Below are 21,804 nucleotides of genomic sequence, written 5' to 3'. Positions count from 1 at the left end.
TTCTGGAGATCCGAACGGTAGTCTTACAGCAGGTCCACTGCCTTCTGGTGGGTCACCCTATCCGAATTCAATTGGATAATGCCACGGCGGTGCCTTACGTCAGTCATCTAGCAGGTACCCACGGTCAGGCGCCATGACCGAGGTACCTCACTTTCTCTGATGGGCCGAAGTCTATTATTCGGTGATCTCGGCAGTATATATCCCAGAAGTAGAACTCTGAACGGCAAACTAATTCAGCCGTCAGGGTTCCGCCTCAAGTCAGTGGGAACTTCACCCCGAAGTCTTCCATCAGATCTGCCCTTACTGGAGCTCTCCAGTTATAGGTGGGATGACATCCAGACTGAAGGCCAATGTACTCGAGTTCGTGGTTCGGCCTCGAGATCCAAGAGCCATCGCTCTCCATGCTCTGGTTCTGCCGTGGTACCAGTTTCCATAACTCCCCTTCCACTGCTTCCGAAAGCCTTTTGGAAGCAGAAAGGGGCCCCAGTGATCCTCAGAGATCCGCACTGACCACGTCCGTTTTTTGTTTGCGGAGCTAGTATCTTCTTGCCTTATCGCAGCACAACTGCAAGTAGGGACTTTCTCACAGGGAGTTTTCACACGTAGTTCTTCCCTATCGCATACCGTTAGATCATTGGGACCTTATTATTCCTAGGAGCCTTACAGTAGGCTCCTTTTTCATCCCGGCAGACTTTACTATCAGGGAAAGTCGTCCCGTTCTCTGCTATATTCTCTGACGAGTTTTCGGAGCTAGCTTCTCTGCTCTTTCAGACTTTTTTTCCCTTTATTACCTTCGAGGCAAGGTTGTCCTCAGGCCATCTCCATCCCTTGTTACCAAGGTGGTACTGTATTACCACTGTTATGAGGGCATAGTTCTTCTCTCATCTCTTTTGGCTCCAGTCCACAAAATGGGATAAGATCCCCCATATTCTGGACGAAGTGAGTGCTCTGAGTAGGTACGTCTTGAGGACGGCGTCCTTCTGAAGGTTGGACGTTTTATTTGGGCTTCCTTACGGTAGAGGAAGGCTTCCTGACATTTTCAGGAAGGGTTTAGCCGTTTCATCGACCATGATAACATGGTGAATTCGTTTCACCATCCAGGTGAAATCCTTCCGTGCTAGATGTCAGCCTATCTCCCTGTCTATCAAGGGTTCTAGGCACCAGGCGTCGGCAAGGCACGCCTGCAAGCTTGCGGATTCGTCCAGTCCGCATGCATTCTTGAAGCACTATAATTCCCACACTTCCACAGATGTGAGTCTGGGCAGGTGGACTCTGCAGGCCGCGGTGGCGCACTTGTAAGTAGAGGTTACACATGGCCTGATCTATTGTTGTCCCCACCCAGGGACTCCTTTGGGACGTCCCACGGTCTGTGTCCCCCAATGAGGCGAAGGAGAAATAATGATTTTTGTGTACTCACCGTAAAATCCTTTTCTCCGAGCCATTCATTGGGGGACACAGCTCCCACCCTGTTATTAGCTTATGCTTGTTTTTTATAATATGACATGCTATACGCTCATATATTGTTATTGATCTCCTACTGCTTTTGCACCGAACTGGTTAGCTGAGAGACAGCAGGAGGGTGTATACTGCAGGGGAGGAGCTAACTTTTTTTGTATCACTTAGTGTCAACCTCCTATTGGCAGCAGCATACACCCCACGGTCTGTGTCCCCCAATGAATGGCTCGGAGAAAAGGATTTTACGGTGAGTACACAAAAATCCCTATTTTTACCACTTAAATGTCGCTAACTTTTGAACAGGTTACTATAGGCGGCAGACTCTAAAGCTGTTGTTTGGCTGTGAATTGCCATGGCAAACATCAGGACCACACAATCATGATCATCTCAGTGGGGTTAAAGAGGAAGCCCCCACACTGTGATAACCATTTATATGATGTAGTCACTATTGACAGCAGCAGCTAAGGGGTTAAACAGATGTGGACGGTGCAAACACTGATCTTGGCTGATGCAGCAAGTTGTTAGCTATAGTGTACAGCGACATCTGTGGGATTGTCACCTGTATGGGGATGCTATTCTCTTATATCTCAGGTCAGTAAAAAGATGTGTTGGCGGTCATTAAGGAGATAAGCTTCTCGTCAACACATCAGCATGTATGAACAGGACATGTCCGTCTGTACTCGCAGAACAATCATATTAACATGGAGATGTAATCGCTCTAACCAGTGTAAATGACTGTCGACCAGCAGACGTGTAGCCGTTTCACTGCCGGGATCAGACTAGCTAATGCAGCCTTATGCTAAGTTTCTGTGATGTTGTGCGGATTCAGATCGGTTTTCCTTGCGTTGCTGGCATACTCGCGTGGATGGACTCAGGAAACAATTTTTATTAATCGGTTATAGAGTCTGTACATTGCGAAGTTATCCAACTTCTTCAGGACATAACCATACTGAAGATCCACAACATACCAACAGTTATATATACTGATATTTTATAAAAGAAACACCAAAAAGGCACATGACATGTCAATGTTCGGCCACAGTCCGTTAATGCATTGTACAGACAATAGGAATATATAAACGCATATAAGCACTAAAATCAAATGTAAGTTTTTTTTTAATGTGGTTTTACATTTGATTTTAGTGCTTATATGCGTTTTTATATGTTCCTATCGTCTGTACAATGCATTAAGTCTGTTGTGGATCTTAAGTATGGCTATGTCCTGAAGAAGAAGTTGGATAACTTCGAAACGCGTCGACTTTATAACCATTTAATTAAAATTATTTCCTGGACTCCTTCGTCTCCGGAGTCTGTCTGCACGAGTCTGCCAGCAGCTCAAGGAAAACCGCATTGAATCCACACAGCATTTCTCAAATCTGTTGACCCGTGGCCTGCAGCAAGTGGGCCATGCTTAGAGCACCACTCCAGCAGGTTTTTATCTTATTGCACCGCTGGAGTGGTGCTTTAAATGTAAGTTCCCTGCCCCTGTCTGATACTCACTTGCCACTGTTTTCGTCAGATTCCATTGTCGCTGGTCAGTCTCCAGATAAGTGACCTGCTCGCAGCTTGACTATTTCATGTGCATGCATTTACTATTTTTAATCTGTTAATCAGTAAAAACTATATTTGCTCTGTTTGCTTCCCAGTTCCCCCCCCCCCTTACTAGTTTCTATGATGAGTATTTGGAGTGTCTTCTATATATTTTTGTGTTAAAAAAATGCAGCTTATTACAGAAAAGTGAATGCGAATTCTCTAACTCATGCAAACTGTGCTGATTTTTATTTTATTCCCATGCGACAATTGATCTAGCCTGCAATGTATTTTCAGCAGCATGTTATTTTCTTTTATAAGTATGCATTTTATTTCTGGATTTTACCTTGAGGCCATGTGCACACGTTGCAGATTTTTTGCGGCTCCGCAGCGTTTTTTTCCGCACAGAAACGCAGCAGATCCGCAAGTGATTTACAGTACAATGTAAATCAAAGTAAAAAAAAATAAAATATGCTGTGCTAATGGTGCAGCAAATTCCACATGGAAAACGCAGAGGATTAAAAGAAGGCGCATGTCAATTCTTTGTGCGGATCTGCAGCGTTTCTGCACCCATTCCATAATAGAAATCTGCAGGGGTAAAAACAAATGAAATCCACACAGAATCCACAGTAAATCCGCAACAAAAATGCACAAAATCCACATAAAAAAGCACAGATTTTGACCTGCGTTTTCTGCCAAGAGATGCAGAATCCGCACAGAAAATTCCACAGGCAAATCCGCAACGTGTGCACATACCCTTAGGCTTGAATGAGATGCAGAAAAATGGAAGATAAAATTGCATATGCGTTTTTTTTGGGTTTCCTCAGTAAAAATCCAAGTACCCTATAAGCCGAGATTTTCAGCCCATTTTTTTTTTTTTAGGCTGAAAGTGCCCCTCTCGGCTTATACTCAAGTCATTGTCCCAGGGGGGTTGGCGGAGGAGGGGGAGCAACGGCTGTGACATACTCACCTGCTCCTGGTGTGGTCCCTGCATCTCCGATGGTCTCCGGGCACTGACAGCTTAGGCCGGGTTCACATTGCGTTAACGGGCTGCTGTTAACGCAAATGCCGGTGTGTCAGCGCGCTAGCGCAGATAGAGCTAGCAGATGCTCTATCTGCGCTAGCAGTGGCGGACCCAGAAACGCTGCAGCCCACGTCCTAGGGTACGTCACTCAGTGACTGCACATCGCTAGCGTACACCCATTGTGGGCGTGCGCTAGCGATGCGTCAGACATACGAATTAATAGCGGCATTAACGGACTGCGTTACACTGCGTTATGCCGCGGTGTAACATAGTCCGTCTAACGGACACCTGCAACGCAGTGTGAACCTGTCCTTATTCCTGTATTCAGCGGTCACGTGGTACCACTCATTACAGTAATGAATATGGACGCGACTCCACTCCCATAGGGGTGGGGCCGCATATTCATTACTGTAATGAGCGGTACCAGTGACCACTCAACGCTGGAAGAAGCTGTCAGCGCCCGGACAAGACCATCAGAGAAGCTGCCAGGGACCGCGACGGGAGCAGGAGAGTCAGAGGCGTAGCTAGGGGTTCAGCCTAGGGGGGGGGGGGCGAGACATCTGAGTGGGCCCCTAACCTCTGATTACAACTATGGTGATGCACCCTAATAGTGGACGTAGGAGAACGTCAGCAGATGATCCTGCTGCAACTAAAAAAAAAAAAACATCTCCACAAGACCAATACTGATATTACCGCCATATTGTGACCATATAGGGGTAGATACCAGTCCTACAAAGCATACAAGTGATAACAGCACAGTTACAGATGGTGACTTACCACTGACGTTCTTTCTGATGGAATCGTTCACTTTTCCCGCCTTTTCCATCTGGTGCAGACCGACATGGCGACTTCTCCACCCAGGACTCGTCTGCAGAAATTACAACAAAGACACATTTCACTTCTCATATTCCAGCCATCACCATCTATTCCCAACCTGCACAAACCCCTCATCCTGCTGATACCCCAATACTGAGCCGCTGCTGCCGTATGTGTCCCTATTACTGCCCCTGATACCCCAATACTGAGCCGCTGCTGCCGTATGTTTCCCTATTACTGCACCTGATACCCCAATACTGAGCCACTGCTGCCGTATGTGACCCTATTACTGCCCCTGATACCCCAATACTGAGCCGCTGCTGCCGTATGTTTCCCTATTACTGCCCCTGATACCCCAATTCTGAGCCGCTGCTGCCGTATGTGTCCCTATTACTGCACCTGATACCCCAATACTGAGCTGCTGCTGCCGTATGTGTCCCTATTACTGCACCTGATACCCCAATACTGAGCCCCGGCTGCCGTATGTGCCCCTATTACTGCACCTGCTGTGTGGTACAAATGCAATGCTCCTCATACTGCATCACATAGTAATGCCACCACTGTGCCCTTACATAGTACAATGTCTCCTTTGTGCTCTCACAGGCCCCCACAGTAGTCGCCACACTGTATATAGGCCCCTACAATGTATGATGGCCCGACAGCAACCTTCAAACTGTATAGTGACCCCTGCGTTAGCTCCCACACTGTATAATGACTCCTGCCTTAGGTCCCACGCTGTGTAACGGCTCCCACATTATGTACCACACTTTATAATGACCCCTCCATTGGCTTCAACACTGTATAATGACCCCTGCATTAGTGTCCATGCTGTACAATGACCCCTCCATTGGTGTCCACGCTGTATAATGACCCCCGCATTAGCTTGCACGCTGTATAATGGAACCCGCTGTAGCTCCCACTCCTTGGATTCTGGTCACTGTCTGTCCCTCTCTGTAGGCTGATACTGGCACAGCCCTGAAATATATGACAAAGACATAAATAGAAGAAACAGCCAGTGGGTGCGTATAGAGGCCATCATATGGGTATAGCTCCCTGAATGTGTCCAGATAACCCTAAAGGAATACTCTTGTCTGGACAAGACCCCAAAGAGGGAAATGGAAATGAGGGAATCAGAAAAAAGAGGGGGAGGTAGAATATTACCCATCTAAAGAAAAAAGTACACCCCCTGGCTCTTCTGTTCCTTTTTCCTCTTCTCCCCCTTGGGGATCTTGTGGTCTAGACTAAGTATATGTAAATGGACCCGCACCCATATGTGATTTTCTATATGCACCTACTTGCTGTTTCTATTTTCTTCTGTCTGGCTATTTTTCATCTTAATATATACTTACCTTGTAATGTCTTCACATCCTGTTCCGTACAGATGTGTCCGGATCCCAGAATTCTAAGAGGCGGAAGTTCACCGACCACCATATTGGGACACCCAAGTGATGGGTGTCTCAATTTGGACACTGTTTATGATACCAGCCTCTTGCGCGGTACCACCAGCTGAACACCGTCCACCACACACACTGTATATGCCGTACGCACCACACACCCACTGTAAACGCCGTAGGCAGTACACACACACACTTTATACTCATCCTCTTGAGCGGTACCACCAGCGGAACACCGTTGCAAACATGCCACTGCCAGGATCAGCCGAATGACTCACTGACCGCCGCCATCTTTGTACAAGAGGAGCGCAGAGCACATGGGGTAGACAGGTCAAAGAAGAGAGCACAGACGGGGGAAAGAGAGAGTGGATAGGTGGGCGAGCACATGAGGGGGAGAGATTCTCAACGCTACAAAGCCTGACTTCATCGTGACATTACCGCCCTCCCAATGCGATAGCATCGGGTCTCCATATAGTAAATATATATTCATCCTCAACTTTTTTAATAAAAGGTTTTACCTTTTATTTTTCATATTTTGTGTTTTTTTATTTGTCGTGTTTACCACTTTAGATTTACTGACATGAAATCTTGCAGACACTGGTCTGATAGGATCCTGACCCAGGCTACAGGATAGAACATATATATGGGTTGGGGTCTCATCAGACCAGTGTTTATTTATTTATTTATATATATATATATATATACTAGATGGTGGCCCGATTCTAACGCATCGGGTATTCTAGAATATGCATGTCCACGGAGTATATTGCCCAGCCACGTAGTATATAGCGGAGCCACGTAGTATATTGCCCAGCCACATAGTATATAGCAGAGCCACATAGTATATTGTCCAGCCACATAGTATATTGCCCAGCACAGAGCCACGTAGTATAGAGACTTAAAAAACAAATAAACATATACTCACCTATAGCTCGTTGAAGTCCTGCTATACTCACCCTCCGCCGCCTTTCCCGCTTCTCTGGACGCTCCCGGGACCGTGCCATTGCAAGCGCACGCTTCCACTCCCAGAGCTGGTGTGAGCAGGACCTATGATGACGTCGCGGTCACATGACCGTGACGTCATGGCAGGTCCTTGTCGTACACCAGCCCTGGGAGCGGAAGCTGCCGCTTGCAATGGCGCGGTCCCGTGAGCGTCCAGAGAAGCGGGAAAGGCGGCGGAAGGTGAGTATAGCAGGTTTTTTGTTTTTTTTTTATTATTTTTAACATGATCTATTTTTACTATTGATGCTGCATAGGCAGCATCAATAGTAAATAGTTGGGGACACACAGGGTTGATAGCAGTGGTAACGGAGTGCGTTACACCGCGGGCCGTTACCGCTGCCATTAACCCTGTGTGAGCGGAGGGGATTATGGAGCAGTGAGTGCAGGTGAGTAGGGGAGGGACTAATTGGACTGTGGCCGTCGCTGATTGGTCGCAGCAGCCATGACAGGCAGCTGCCAAGACCAATCAGCGAATGAATAACCGTGACAGAAGGACAGACAGACATAAGTGACCCTTAGACAATTATGTATATATATATATATATATATATATATATATATATATATATATATATATATATATATATATATATATATATATATATATATATACATATACACATATATACACTGACATGGCTGGTCAGTAATGTGCATTGAAAGACGTGACCCTGGCTGCAGGACCCCACACATGAGGATAGTTGACTCTTTCCCATATATGGTATATATAGGAAAGACATATTGTATATCCTCATCTGCGGGGTCCTGCAGGCAGGGTCACTCACTCTATGAGTGCACATTACTCACCAGCCGCCATAAATCTTCAGTGCCTGTGCAGATACAGCACAGGAATCCTGCTGGGTGTTGTCAGGAGAGCAGCAGATAGAGTAGAAGTGTGAGCTGTACTTACACTGCTGTGTCCTGCTCCTCTCCAGTCTCACTGGGAAAAGATGCTTCTTCCTGTCTGCTCTGCAGCAGACATTGCATGCCCCCTCAGCGTGCACTGTGGGCGTGTCTTCAGTATACTGAGGCAGGCAGCTGTCAGGTACAGTGCTGGCCTGGAACTCAGCGTGTATCAGCATGGGGGGGGGGGCTTTGGGGAATATGCTCCTGTCTCTTCAGCCACAGCCCGCAGTAGTGCAGGGAGAGATCATGGCTCCCTCTTCTCTACCGCGGGCTGTGCACGCTGATATAATTAAGTGTAGCATAGCTCCAGGTGGGCCCCTGTGAGCGGTGGGCTCGGGGCGACCGCACCCTCTGCCCCCCTGCTAGCTACGCTACTGAGGAGAGTATAATGGGGAGGGTGAGCAGCATTGCGCGATGTTCACCTGTCCTCGTTCCACCGCCGGGCTCCGTCTTCCGTGTCCTCTGTGGTGACGCTCAGGTCAGAGGGCGCGATGATGTGGTTAGTACGCGCCCTCTACTGAACTTCAGTGTGGAGGACGGGGAAGACACAGCGGTGGAACGAGGAAAGGTGACTATAGCAAGTGCCAGGGGCCTGAGCGACGAGAGGGGAGTATGTAATTATTTTTTTTTTTTTATCGCAGCAACAGCATTTGGGTAAATATCTCTATGGAGCATCTTATGGGGCCATAATCAGCATTTTTGCAGCATTATATGGGGCAAATATCTCTATGTGGCCCTTATTAACGTTTGTGCAGCACTATATGTGGCATATTTTAATATGGAGCATCTTATGGGGCCCGTCATAAACTTTATGAAGCATTATATGGGGCATATTTTGTATGGAGCATCTTTTGGGGCCCATCATAACCTTTATGGAGCATTATATAGGGCATATTTTTATATGGAGCATCTTATGGGGCCCATCATGAACTGTATGGAGCAGTATATGGGGCTCCTGATTCAATATGAATATTCAAAAAGATTTAACCTACTGATATCTCAATTAATTTTACTTTTATTGGTATCTATTTTTATTTTTGAAATTTACCAGTAGCTGCTGAATTTCCCACCCTAGGCTTATACTCGATTCATTAAGTTTTCCCAGTTTCTTTGTGGCAAAGTTAGGGGTCTCGGCTTATACTCAAGTATATATGGTAATCAGCATATGACTTTATCAATAATTTTTGAATAATTTAACTTGCGGAGATATTGGGTATTGAGCTCTGTGATTCCGCACGGTTCAGTGAACACATGCGGAATCACCTGCGTTCAAAAGCCGGCAGCGCTTTGGTTGCAGCGGACATGTGCTGCGTCCAAAGCGCTGCCAGTTCCGGAGCGTGGAAACATGCCCGAAGGGGCTGCAATATCATCCTCAGACGTTCTTCAACAAAATGGTTAAATAGAAAAATCTACTTTTGGTGGGTTTTCTTCATGCAAGTGATGATCCACCTGTGCCTGTAGGCTTGAAAAACTTGTTTTACTAGTAATTATGAAGGTGCGCTGGAGTGAGTGGGAACTGGGAAGTTCATCAACCGACAGCTCATTTTTTCTTCATGCTAAACTGGCCACATCACTGATGATAAAGCTGAAGACTTAAATAAAACTTTTTTTTTTTCCCTCTGTTATGGAGAAATTAACTTGTTAAATTTAAATACGGTATGTTTTCTTTTTTTTTTTCTTTCAACCAAGGAGAGAAGTTCCTCTCTGGGGCAATTCCATTTTTTGTCGCATCAGGTTGTTGACCAATCAGTGGGCAGCATTATGCAGAGAAGGGGAAACAAACAAACAAAAACGTCGGCAGAGAAGCTTGGAATGGGCTTTCTCTTTGTCATATGGTGAGGCTATGTGCACATGTATTCTAGGTCCACTGCAAATTTTTCTGCAGCGGATTTCAGTGGATTTGATAAATCCGCAGTGGAAAACCGCTGCGGATTTACCTTTTTCTGCGGTTTTACAACTGCGGTTTTCCATGGGGCAGTTTTAAAACCGCTGCGGAATCCGTAGAAAGTGACATGCTGCGGAATGTAAACCGCAGCGTTTCCGCGCGTTTTTTCCGCAGCATGTGCACAGCGTTTTTGGTTTCCCATAGGTTTACATTTAACTGTAAACTCATGGGAAACTGCTGCAGAAATGCTGCGGATCCGCAGCAAAATCTGCATCGTGTGCACATAGCCTAAGACGGATGTGTCTAATCAGGTCACACCAATCTCACTGCTAAGATCCACAGTTGAGGCCAAAAGTTCTTTGGAGGCTTATGCTTTTTTCCCCTATATGATGCCTCTTGCTTATGATTTGGCAACTGCATTTAGTGCAAAAGTAAACTCTCCCTGTGAAGAATTTCTGCTAGTTATCGGCATAGAATCTTTACATGCAAATATCTCTGCAATGGAGATAGGAATAAAACATTTATTTTCTTATCTTCAGTCGATTTATCATGATGTAGACAGTTTAGCATGTAAAATGTAGTGACGGGTCATTTTTAATGAGTAATATAAATATATGAAGACATACTGGTTAAAATTAGTGGCCAAGTTTGAACTTATCAGTTACAAGATGCACAGACAGAACTACAAGGTCTGACCCCCTTCATTACCCTTATTTGATTGCCGCTTGTTTTAACAATTTGCCAAACATTTCAGCTGGCCAGACCAGTGAGACTCTAGATTGATGTTTCCTGAATTTCCTTTGGTCTTTGATGGAAGCCATATGATACATCATAATATGATTCGCTCTAAGTCTTTCATTCTAAGTTATGAAAAGACCTCTCTAAATCTGTGCGTGTTGGTCTCAGAGCTTACAAAAGGAACATGCTCCATATGAAAAGGAGGAATAAGGTATCTGCTGGGCATATACTATATTTGGATCTATCTAACCTGGTTATCCAAACCTAACCTATCTTAACTTGATTCATGTGGATGGCATTTTCTCCATCACCCACGGTGTTTTCCAACTCTGGATATGCAGAGAAGGGATTTGCATTCCCAATGTGAATGGGCCCCTGTACGGTGTGGCATGATGAAGTGTCTGCATTAGGCCAGTCTCACACGTCCAGATAATTCCGGTACCGGAAAAATCTGTACCGGAATTATCCGTGTCTGTGTGCTCCCGTGGTACATCAGTGTGGCACACGTGTGCCGCCTGGGTACCACACGGAGCGTGCAGGAGACAGCGCTAGAGATAAGCGCTGTTCCCTGCATCTGGTGCTGAAGCGGCCATTCATATCTTCTCTCCAGCAGCGTTCGCTGGAAAGAAGATATGAAAAATCCTTTTATTTTTTTTTTGTCCTCGTGTTTAAAATAAAGATCCCTGTCGCCACCCCCCTCCCACCTCCTGTGCGCCCCCCGCTGTTCCTAAAATACTCACCCGGCTCCCTCGCTGCGTCCTGTCCTCGCCACACCTTCTCCTGTATGAGCGGTCACGTGGGGCCGCTTATTACAGTAATGAATATGCGGCTCCACCCCTATTAACGACAGGGATCTTTTTCTTAAACGCGAGGACAAAAAAAAGGATTTTTCATATCTTCTTTCCAGCGAACGCTGCTGGAAAGAAAATATGGCCGCTTCAGCACCACGTGGGGGGGACAGCGCTTACAGTAGCGCTGTCTCCTGCACGGCACACGGACTGCACACGGACAGCGTCCGTGTGCGTTACGTGTTTTACACAGACCCGTTGACTTTAATGGGTCCGTGTAATCCGTGCGCTCCCACGAACACTGACATGTCTCCGTGTTTTGCACACAGACACACGGTCCGTGAAAACACGCTGACATGTGCAGTGACACATTGCTTTCAATGTGTCTACGTGAGTCAGTGTCTCCGGTACGTGAGGAAACTGTCACCTCACGTACCGGAGCCACTGACGTGTGAAACCGGCCTAAGGCTAGGGATGTCTTCCATGGCAAGAATAAATGGGTTTAGTTAAAGATGAAACAGCAGACATTTCCATCCATGGTATACCCCAGTGGACACTACATACCGCAAAGGACATTTTCAAACTTCTGCAACTTTAATGGGAGAAAAATCTCTGGTAAGGATTTTACCTGACTTCGAGCGTGGTGGGACCACTTTTTGGGAGTAAACCCAGATAACAACTGAGTAAGCCAATAACACCCAAACAAACAAACAAAAAATCCACCCAGGTAGGCTGACATTTCGAGAAATACTTGCCCTTGGTTGCAGTCTGTCACAAACCTTTGTGTCACTAAATGTATGATGCCCCCTCTTTCCATATCACGCATTCTTATACTCTTGTATGTTCCTGGTATGTCTCAGTAACTCCACTGCCACTAGCATCATAGGCAGCTCCAGCAATGACAAAATTGGCAGTCCTGGGCAAACAGCCCTATAACAGTGCACAGCAGCTAATAATGTGATGTACATAAAACATGTAAAGTTAGTCTTGAAAAAAGACCCTGGAAAATGGTATAATGGGAAGTCAATAGAGAGGACGTCTTTTTACGTACCAATGAGACCAGGTTTGCTCAGGCACTATTACTATTCATTGGTCCCTGAAGTGGGTGGAAAGAAGTTAAATTAGCAATCAGCCTTCTTGGTCTTACATACCAAGGCATTTTTATTAAGTCCTCATACAAAATGTCTTTGTGTATACCCCCCACATTGTTGACATTCATGTAGGGACTTATAGGTGTGATGATGAAGAATAATAATGGGATTTTTACTTTTCTTTTAACTCTTGCCATGAAATATGTTGTCATGCTGTACCTAAGCCAAGTATCTGCAGCTTTTCCTGCATACAAAGCAAAGCTTCTTGTTCACATACAGTCACTGGTATATAAAAGTTTTTCCTATAAATCAGCTGCTCCTTTAATCTAAATTTTTCACATTATTCGTTTCATATTACTATATTATTACTATTCGGGCTCGCACTCATCTGCATAAAAAAAAAAAAATCGCTCAGATGTTGATCCAGAAAAGTAGGACAAGTGTCACGCGAGCACAATGCGATCTTTCTCAAGTATCATCCGTATGACGTGCGTACCCAATGCATTTTTAACATCTTCTTTTCCATACTGTAATTCTTTTGTCATTTAAAGCTAGTTTACAAACTAATAAAGCAATCTTATATGCATAGAATAAATAGTATAGATGTCCTGTAGATATTTAATGTCACAAGCCCCCTACATATAATAAGCATGTACCCTTTAGTGCCTTTTATGTGTCACTAAAGGGTATTTAGCCTTATTAAACCTATTAAATAGCTAAATAATAATGGTGTGGTATCGTGACCGTTCACCATGACTGCCTGAACACAGAGGAGTATGTGAACCCGGCTGCTGTGACGTCAGTAAGGTTACTGCAGTTCACAGCCGATGAACTGTGGTAACCTTACTGACATCACCGCTCGCAGCGTGAGAACTTATTTCTGGGTTTCATGCTACTCTGTTCCGGCAGCCATGATGAACGGTCACAATAGTGATGTCAACGCTCATCACAGCCTCTAGATGTAGCAGAATTGGGCATTGTCATAGGACCTCCATATTATGTATTGTGGTGGACCCCTTTTGGATTATTTTATTTTTATTATTATTTTTTGTTTTTTGGGTTAAAGAGGGTAATTGTTGGGGAGTGCTTTTACAATTAAAGGACTTATTTCTGTGTGTTTTTCTTTTGACTACCTGGTTAGTATTAGGTGTGTCTGAAAAATGCCTCTCCATTACTAAACCCTGAGCTTGATGTGCGGACATTACACAGCTGACATCAACCGCAATGCCAATACCCCGATTGCCGAGGCTAAGCCCCAGAATTGACACATCTAATGGATGCGCCATTTCTGGGGCGGCTGAGGGCTGGTGTTATTAGTTTGGGAAGGGACCAATATCCATGGCCCATTCATAACCTATTTAATATCTGCCCTCAGTTGTTAGCTTAGGTTTTGCTAATTATTAAAAATAAATAGACCCCACATCATTTTTTGCGGGGCTCTCCTTTTTAATAACCAGTAAGGCTACTTTCACACTCGCGTCGTGTGACGGCTGTCGCAATGCGTCGTTTTGGAGAAAAAACACATCCTGCAAAGTTGTCCGCAGGATGCGTTTTTTCTCCATAGACTTGTATTAGCGACGTATTGTGACTTATAGCCACACATCGCATCCGTCGTGTTTTGGCGGACCGTTGGCACAAAAAAAGTTCCATGTAACTTATTTTTGTGCGACGTGTCCGCCATTTCCGACCGTGCATGCGCGGCCGGAACTCCGCCCCCTCCTTCCCGGACATTACAATGGGGCAGCGGTTGCGTTGAAAAACTGCATCCGCTGCCCCCGTTGTTCATTTATTTCATAACGTGTGTTGGTACGTCGGGCCGACGCTAGTGTGAAAGTAGCCTTAGAGGTCTGTGAGCTGTTAATAGGCTAGGAAGATCCATGGATATTGGCTGCTTCCCCACACCTAGTTGCTAAAAAATAAGAGGGACCCCACACCATTTTTATTTAGCTAATAAATCAGGGGAAAAAAGTAAAGAAAACTACTGATTATCTCACTGACCTTCCTATTTATTCTATCTATTCAACTCTGATCATTCAGGCTGTGAATTTACTGTACTTGGCTGATGAAATGTCAGGTTTCCTTTTGAGATGTGTGTGTGTGTGTACGGGCTCATGCCCATTTGCGATGGAATTGGACGAATTCAATCCGATTAAAAAATTGGATTGAATTAGGACCAATGTTAATCTATGATTGTGTGCTCATCTACTTTTTTTTTTTTCCCAGCTTGGTTTGGATCACGATCGGGCTGGAAAATAATCGCAGCATTTTGTGAATGTAATCAGAAAACGTATCGCATCTGGCATTTCATATGCAGCTAATGTGAAAAACAAACTGACGGGTTAGAAAAGATAAATCACATACAGGTCCTTCTCAAAAAATTAGCATATAGTGTTAAATTTCATTATTTACCATAATGTAATGATTACAATTAAACTTTCATATATTATAGATTCATTATCCACCAACTGAAATTTGTCAGGTCTTTTATTGTTTTAATACTGATGATTTTGGCATACAACTCCTGATAACCCAAAAAACCTGTCTCAATAAATTAGAATATTTCACCCATCCAATCAAATAAAAGTGTTTTTTAATAACAAACAAAAAAACCATCAAATAATAATGTTCAGTTATGCACTCAATACTTGGTCGGGAATCCTTTGGCAGAAATGACTGCTTCAATGCGGCGTGGCATGGAGGCAATCAGCCTGTGACACTGCTGAGATGTTATGGAGGCCCAGGATGCTTCAATAGCGGCCTTAAGCTCATCCAGAGTGTTGGGTCTTGCGTCTCTCAACTTTCTCTTCACAATATCCCACAAATTCTCTATGGGGTTCAGGTCAGGAGAGTTGGCAGGCCAATTGAGCACAGTAATACCATGGTCAGTAAACCATTTACCAGTGGTTTTGGCACTGTGAGCAGGTGCCAGGTCGTGCTGAAAAATGAAATCTTCATCTCCATAAAGCATTTCAGCCGATGGAAGCATGAAGTGCTCCAAAATCTCCTGATAGCTAGCTGCATTGACCCTGCCCTTGATGAAACACAGTGGACCAACACCAGCAGCTGACATGGCACCCCACACCATCACTGACTGTGGGTACTTGACACTGGACTTCAGGCATTTTGGCATTTCCTTCTCCCCAGTCTTCCTCCAGACTCTGGCACCTTGATTTCCGAATGACATGCAAAATTTGCTTTCATCAGAAAAAAGTACTTGGGACCACTTAGCAACAGTCCAGTGCTGCTTCTCTGTAGCCCAGGTCAGGTGCCTCTGCCGCTGTTTATGGTTCAAAAGTGGCTTTACCTGGGGAATGCGGCACCTGTAGCCCATTTCCTGCACACGCCTGTGCACGGTGGCTCTGGATGTTTCCACACCAGACTCAGTCCACTGCTTCCTCAGGTTCCCCAAGGTCTGGAATCGGTCCTTCTCCACAATCTTCCTCAGGGTCCGGTCTCCTCTTCTCGTTGTACAGCGTTTTCTGCCACATTGTTTCCTTCCAACAGACTTACCATTGAGGTGCCTTGATACAGCACTCTGGGAACAGCCTATTTGTTGAGAAATTTCTTTCTGGGTCTTACCCTCTTGCTTGAGGGTGTCAATGATGGCCTTCTTGACATCTGTCAGGTCGCTAGTCTTACCCATGATGGGGGTTTTGAGTAATGAACCAGGCAGGGAGTTTATAAAAGCCTCAGGTATCTTTTGCATGTGTTTAGAGTTAATTAGTTGATTCAGAAGATTAGGGTAATAGGTCGTTTAGAGAACCTTTTCTTGATATGCTAATTTATTGAGACAGGTTTTTTGGGTTATCAGGAGTTGTATGCCAAAATCATCAGTATTAAAACAATAAAAGACCTGACAAATTTCAGTTGGTGGATAATGAATCTATAATATATGAAAGTTTAATTGTAATCATTACATTATGGTAAATAATGAAATTTAACACTATATGCTAATTTTTTGAGAAGGACCTGTATATACACATAGAATAGGTGTGTGCGTGTATGTATGTATATATGTGTGTGTGTGTCTATGTATAATATGTATAATATATATATATATATATATATATATATATATATATATATATATATATATATATATATATATATATATATATATATATATATACATATATATATATATCTCAAAAGAAGGCAGCACTCCAAGTCCTTTTGAAGGTGAAACATGTGACGTTTATTCAACCCACATCTCTGTGCGACGTTTCGGCTCACACTGAGCCTTTTTCAAGCTTTCAGGCTATATATATAGGTGCCATACACAATACATACTGAGGATGACATGTGTAAAATACGCTGCCACACCCTGCCTACGGATGACATACAGGTCACTGTTTTGGGATAATTTATGCGTATTATGCATGTAAAATACTGACCGTATTTCCCTACGCTGAGTGTGACTCCGGCGTAATCCTTTTTTTTTTTTGATCGGGCGATTCTGAACGTGGCGACACCAAATTTGTGTATATTTGATTTTTTTTTTTTGAATGGGGAGAAAAGGGAGTGATTTGAACTCTTATTTTTTTTATATATATATTTTTTTAAAACATTTTTTTTTTTTTAGTTTTGGCATGCTTCAATAGTCTCCATGGGAGATTAGAAGCTGCCACAACCCGATCGCCTCTGCTACATAGAGGCGTTGCTCAGATCACATGTATGTGGCAGAATTGACCACTTGCTATTAGCGCCAACTACCGGGTGGCGCTCATAGTAATCTGGCAGTGACAACCATAGAGGTTTCCAGGCGACCTCTGGTTGTCATGCCAACCCATCGGTGACTGGGGAGGATTTCCGGCACGATTGCCAGAAATGCATGTTAAATGCCGCTGTCAATGTCATCGGCATTTAATGGGTGAATAGCCATTAATAACAGCTGACATTTACCGGGAAAAATGTGGGCTCACTGCCGGAGGCCACATCAAAGGGATAGAGTCCGACATCGGCGTAAATGTATGACCGATGTTGGAAAGGGGTTAGAGGGAACCTGTCACCAGGTTTACCCAATTTAAACTAAAGCATCACATTTAACTGCTCTATTACCCCAGTCCATCCACCTTTATGGAAGTTCCCAACTTTCCCTGCATATACCAAAAATTCCTTTTGTGCTTATGGCATGGTCTGATGGGTTTTTTTTTTTTCCTTGGCGCTTCCACAATTCAGGCAGCTGTAGTCCTCCTGGCTTGATTGATGCTGATAACACATCCTACCTCAACCACTGATCAGTGGGAATCTTCTACCTGTGCTTTGCTCTAAGTCCTGTAAGGCGCAGGCACCATTTATAGAAGTTTGCTATGCTATTAGTTGTGCAGAGGATAGAGTTGCCCGTGCAGGCTTGCATTTCAACTGCTCAGATACAAGTTAATTCTAGAGATGATGTAGGGCACGCCATTCACATCAATGAAGCCAGGAGAACCGTAGCTGCAGGGATTGAGGAGGTGTTGAGATAAGAAAAAGGACCAGACCACGTCATATTCCAAAAGTATATAAGGTATTTTTTGGTATATGCAGGGGGAGTACGAGGCTTAGTTACAGGTCGCTGGACTGCAGTAATGGAGCAGTTAAGTGTGGTGGCTTTAATTTATACTTGGGAAAACCTGGTGACTGGTTCCCGTTAACACAACAGATCGACACCTAGGTTGACACTTACTGCACTAATGTGGTTCTTTGCAGGTAAAAATCGATGTGGGTCCTGAACCTAAACCTGCTGCCACAATAGCCCTTTCTGTAGGGTATTGTTGGTCTTACAGACTTGTCCTGAGGATTGTAGTCTTCCTAATTACTTCTTTAACTGTTCCTGCTATTGTGTAGTGACTCCATTTATCGCTGACGTCCCATTTGTGGTCTCTTCCTGTGATGCAAATACGATGCTAGATGCTGTTTTTTTTTCTATATAATTTATTTTGTAATGGAGGAAATGAGCGCACTATGTAAGAACAAGCCCACACAATATAGATTACCTCTTAGTGTGCTTCTATTCCATGGGCTGGACAGGCCGGTTCCACATTGCAGGGGTACGTTGTATCCTCCAATCATATTGTTTCCAGTTAACTAATCTCTGTATGACTGTGCATGGAAAGGAAGCCTAGAATAAGGGCTGGAATATCCTGTTATTCATTTCATTGTTGGACAAGATTCGGAGAGCAGCGTCTTTCATGAAATCTTTCATGATGAAGGTTCGGTGACACTTGCGCTCATATTTTTGTACATTTTTTGTATTGGTTGCTGTGCAAACAATCTCCACTTTTCTCTTCAATCAGTGTTGACAAATTTCTCCTATGATGTAATTGTAGTGTTCAACAGCTTCTTTTATGTGTTGAGATGTTTAGATGTTATCCACTTTCTTCAAATGTTAGGCTGGTACGTGTTGTCTGTGATATTCCTATTTCTCGTCGCAAATGATTGTCGTGCTCTGATAACACGGATAATGAGACAGATGTGAGTAAAATTCTACTAGATTTGGATGTTTTGCAACTACTTTCCTTGAATGGACTCTCGGCGCATCATTGCGTAGCCAAAAATGTAAATAAACCTTCCCACCTGCTTATTTCTCCAAACCCACCACCTCTTCTTTGATTGTCAGCTTTGGCTTGATAGTCAATTAAGGGCGGAGATGGAAAACAAGCAAGTGGGAAGATGTATTTACATTTCCGGCCACACACATTATGCACCGAGCGCCTATACTTGGTTAGAACAGTCAGTCTGTATTGACAGTCCCTTTAAAGGAAATCTGTCAGTAGGTTACACACCCCAAACTATGTAAATGAAAATCTGTGTTTGAATTGATATTGAAGTTGTGAACCCTGGCACTCCAGCTCTATTCCTCACCCACTGCTGACCCCTCCTGCTTAACTGATACCCTGTATTCTGTGTGACTTAAGGCAAAGGAGTCGCCATTCAAGCAGAAGGAGGCATTGCTGTGCAAGTAATAGAGTTGAAATGACAGAGGCTTGACATCTACAATAGTTCTTTAACCTTATTTACATAGCAACTCAAACACTGATTTCTCAGTAAGTGAGGAACGGACTGGCCATGTAAAGGTATTGCTGGACTTGTCTTTGAAAGATCTACATGTGCATATAACAAGTTCGGGGGGGGATATTAAAATGCAACTTAAGGATTACGTATAAAGGAAATGTGTCACTCCATTTGAGCATTTTGAGCTATTGCTATGGACACACAGGTTGTACAGTACCTTGCGAAAGTATTCGCCCCCCTGGAACTTTTCAACCTTTTCCCACATATCATACTTCAAATATAAAGATACCAAATGTAAATTTTTGGTGAAGAATCAACAACAAGTGGAACACAGTTGTGAGGCTGAATGAAATGTTTTGGTTATTTTAAATTTTTGTGGAAATTCCAAAACTGAAAAGTGGTGCGTGCAATATTATTCGGCCCCTTTACTTTCAGTGCAGCAAACTCACTCCAGAAGTTCATTGTGGGTCTCTGAATGATCCAATGTTGTCCTAAATGCCTATTGATGATGAACATAATCCACCTGTGTGTAATCAAATATCCGTATAAATGCACCTGCTCTGTGATAGTCTCAGGGTTCTGTTTGAAGCACAAAGAGCATCATGAAGACCAATGAACACAACAGGCAGGTCCGTGATACTGTTGTGGAGACACAACACCATCCTCACTGTCAAACGTGGTGGCAGCATCATGGTTTGGGCCTGCTTTTCTTCAGCAGGGACAGGGAAGATGGTTAAAATTGATGTGAAGATGGATGGAGCCAAATACAGGACCATTCTTGAAGAAAACCTGTTGGAGTCTGCAAAAGACCTGATCCTGGAACAGAGATTTCTCTTCAAACAAGACAATGATCCCAAACATAAAGCAAAATCTACAATGGAATGGTTCACAAATAAACATATCCAGGTGTTAGAATGGCCAAGTCAAAGTCCAGACCTCAATCCAATCGAGAATCTGTGGAAAAAGCAGAAAAAACTGCTGTTCACAAATGATCTCCATCAAACCTCACTGAGCTCGAGCTGTTTGCCGAGGAAGACTGGGCAAGAATTTCAGTCTCTCGATGTACAAAACTGACAGAGACATACCCCAAGTGACTTGCAGCTGTAATCACAGCAAAAGGTGGAGCAACAAAGTATTAAGTTAAAGGCCAAATAATATTGCACGCCCCACTTTTCAGTTTTTGAATTTCTGCAAAAATTTAAAATAACCAATAAATTTCATTCAACTTCACAATTGTGTTCCACTTGTTGATTCTTCACCAAAAATTTACATTTGGTATCTTTGTTTGAAGCATGATATGTGGGAAAAGGATGAAAAGTTCCAGGGGGCCGAATACTTTCGCAAGGCACTGTATATAGCTGAAGCTAGTCATACCTGTATGCCTCCTGGATGATGCCTTGTTCAGTAAATTTTTTTTATCTCTTTATATTAGTTCTGCCAGGCTATGGGGCGTATCCTGCCCGGAAGATAAACTGTCTCCTCTCCATTATAACTGATTTGTATGCCCATATTAATAGGTCAATTGCAGTAGGAGATTCATTTTAATGACCTTAACCCCTTATCGTCTAATGACTGATATATCTGACATTGGACGCCTCCCCCTTTTTGGTGCAGGCTTCGGCGATGAGCCTGTACCTTTTCCAGCCCATGCCGGCTGATCTAACCATTTTTGTTTTTTTACAAACTTTAATTTTTTCACCACTTACCGTAAATAAAAAAAGAACCTAGACATGTTTTGGTATCTACGAACTTGCAATGACCTGGAGAATCATAATGGCAGGTCAATTTTAGCATTTGGTGAATGTTTAAAAAAAAAAAAAATAAAAATCCAAAAAACAAATGTGGGATTGCACTGATTTTTTTTTTGGCAATTTCGCCGCACTTTTAATTTTTTCCCCGTTTTCCAGTACACAATATGGTAAAATCAAGGGTGTCGTTCAAAAGTACAACTCCTCCCGCAAAAAGAAAGCCCTCCCATGGCCATATTGATGGAAAAGTAAAAAAGTTATGGCTCTGGAAAGAAGGGGAGCGAAAAATGGAAACACAAAAAGTACTCCTGGTCCTTAAAGGGTTAATCCAAGTTGTGTGGCTGAAACTTCATTACACTTCTGCAATAGTCTAGCAAAGGCAAATCACAAGATGGGTTAGTTGGTCAGGGGTCCTGTATGAGATTGACCATTTC

General features: G+C 43.8%; 1 protein-coding gene across 4 annotated transcripts in view; it reads left to right on the top strand.

Annotated features, from left to right (window-relative positions):
* The window catches only part of ARHGEF7 (Rho guanine nucleotide exchange factor 7), a 190,424-nt gene that overhangs the window by 72,111 nt on the left and 96,509 nt on the right, over positions 1–21,804 (top strand). The gene's annotated exons all lie outside the window — the stretch shown is intronic.

The sequence above is a fragment of the Ranitomeya imitator genome, chromosome 3, assembly GCF_032444005.1.
Source record: "Ranitomeya imitator isolate aRanImi1 chromosome 3, aRanImi1.pri, whole genome shotgun sequence".
Classification (NCBI taxonomy): Eukaryota; Metazoa; Chordata; class Amphibia; order Anura; family Dendrobatidae; genus Ranitomeya; species Ranitomeya imitator.
Note: the sequence above shows the minus strand (reverse complement) of the source record. Positions and strands in the feature narration are given on the sequence as shown.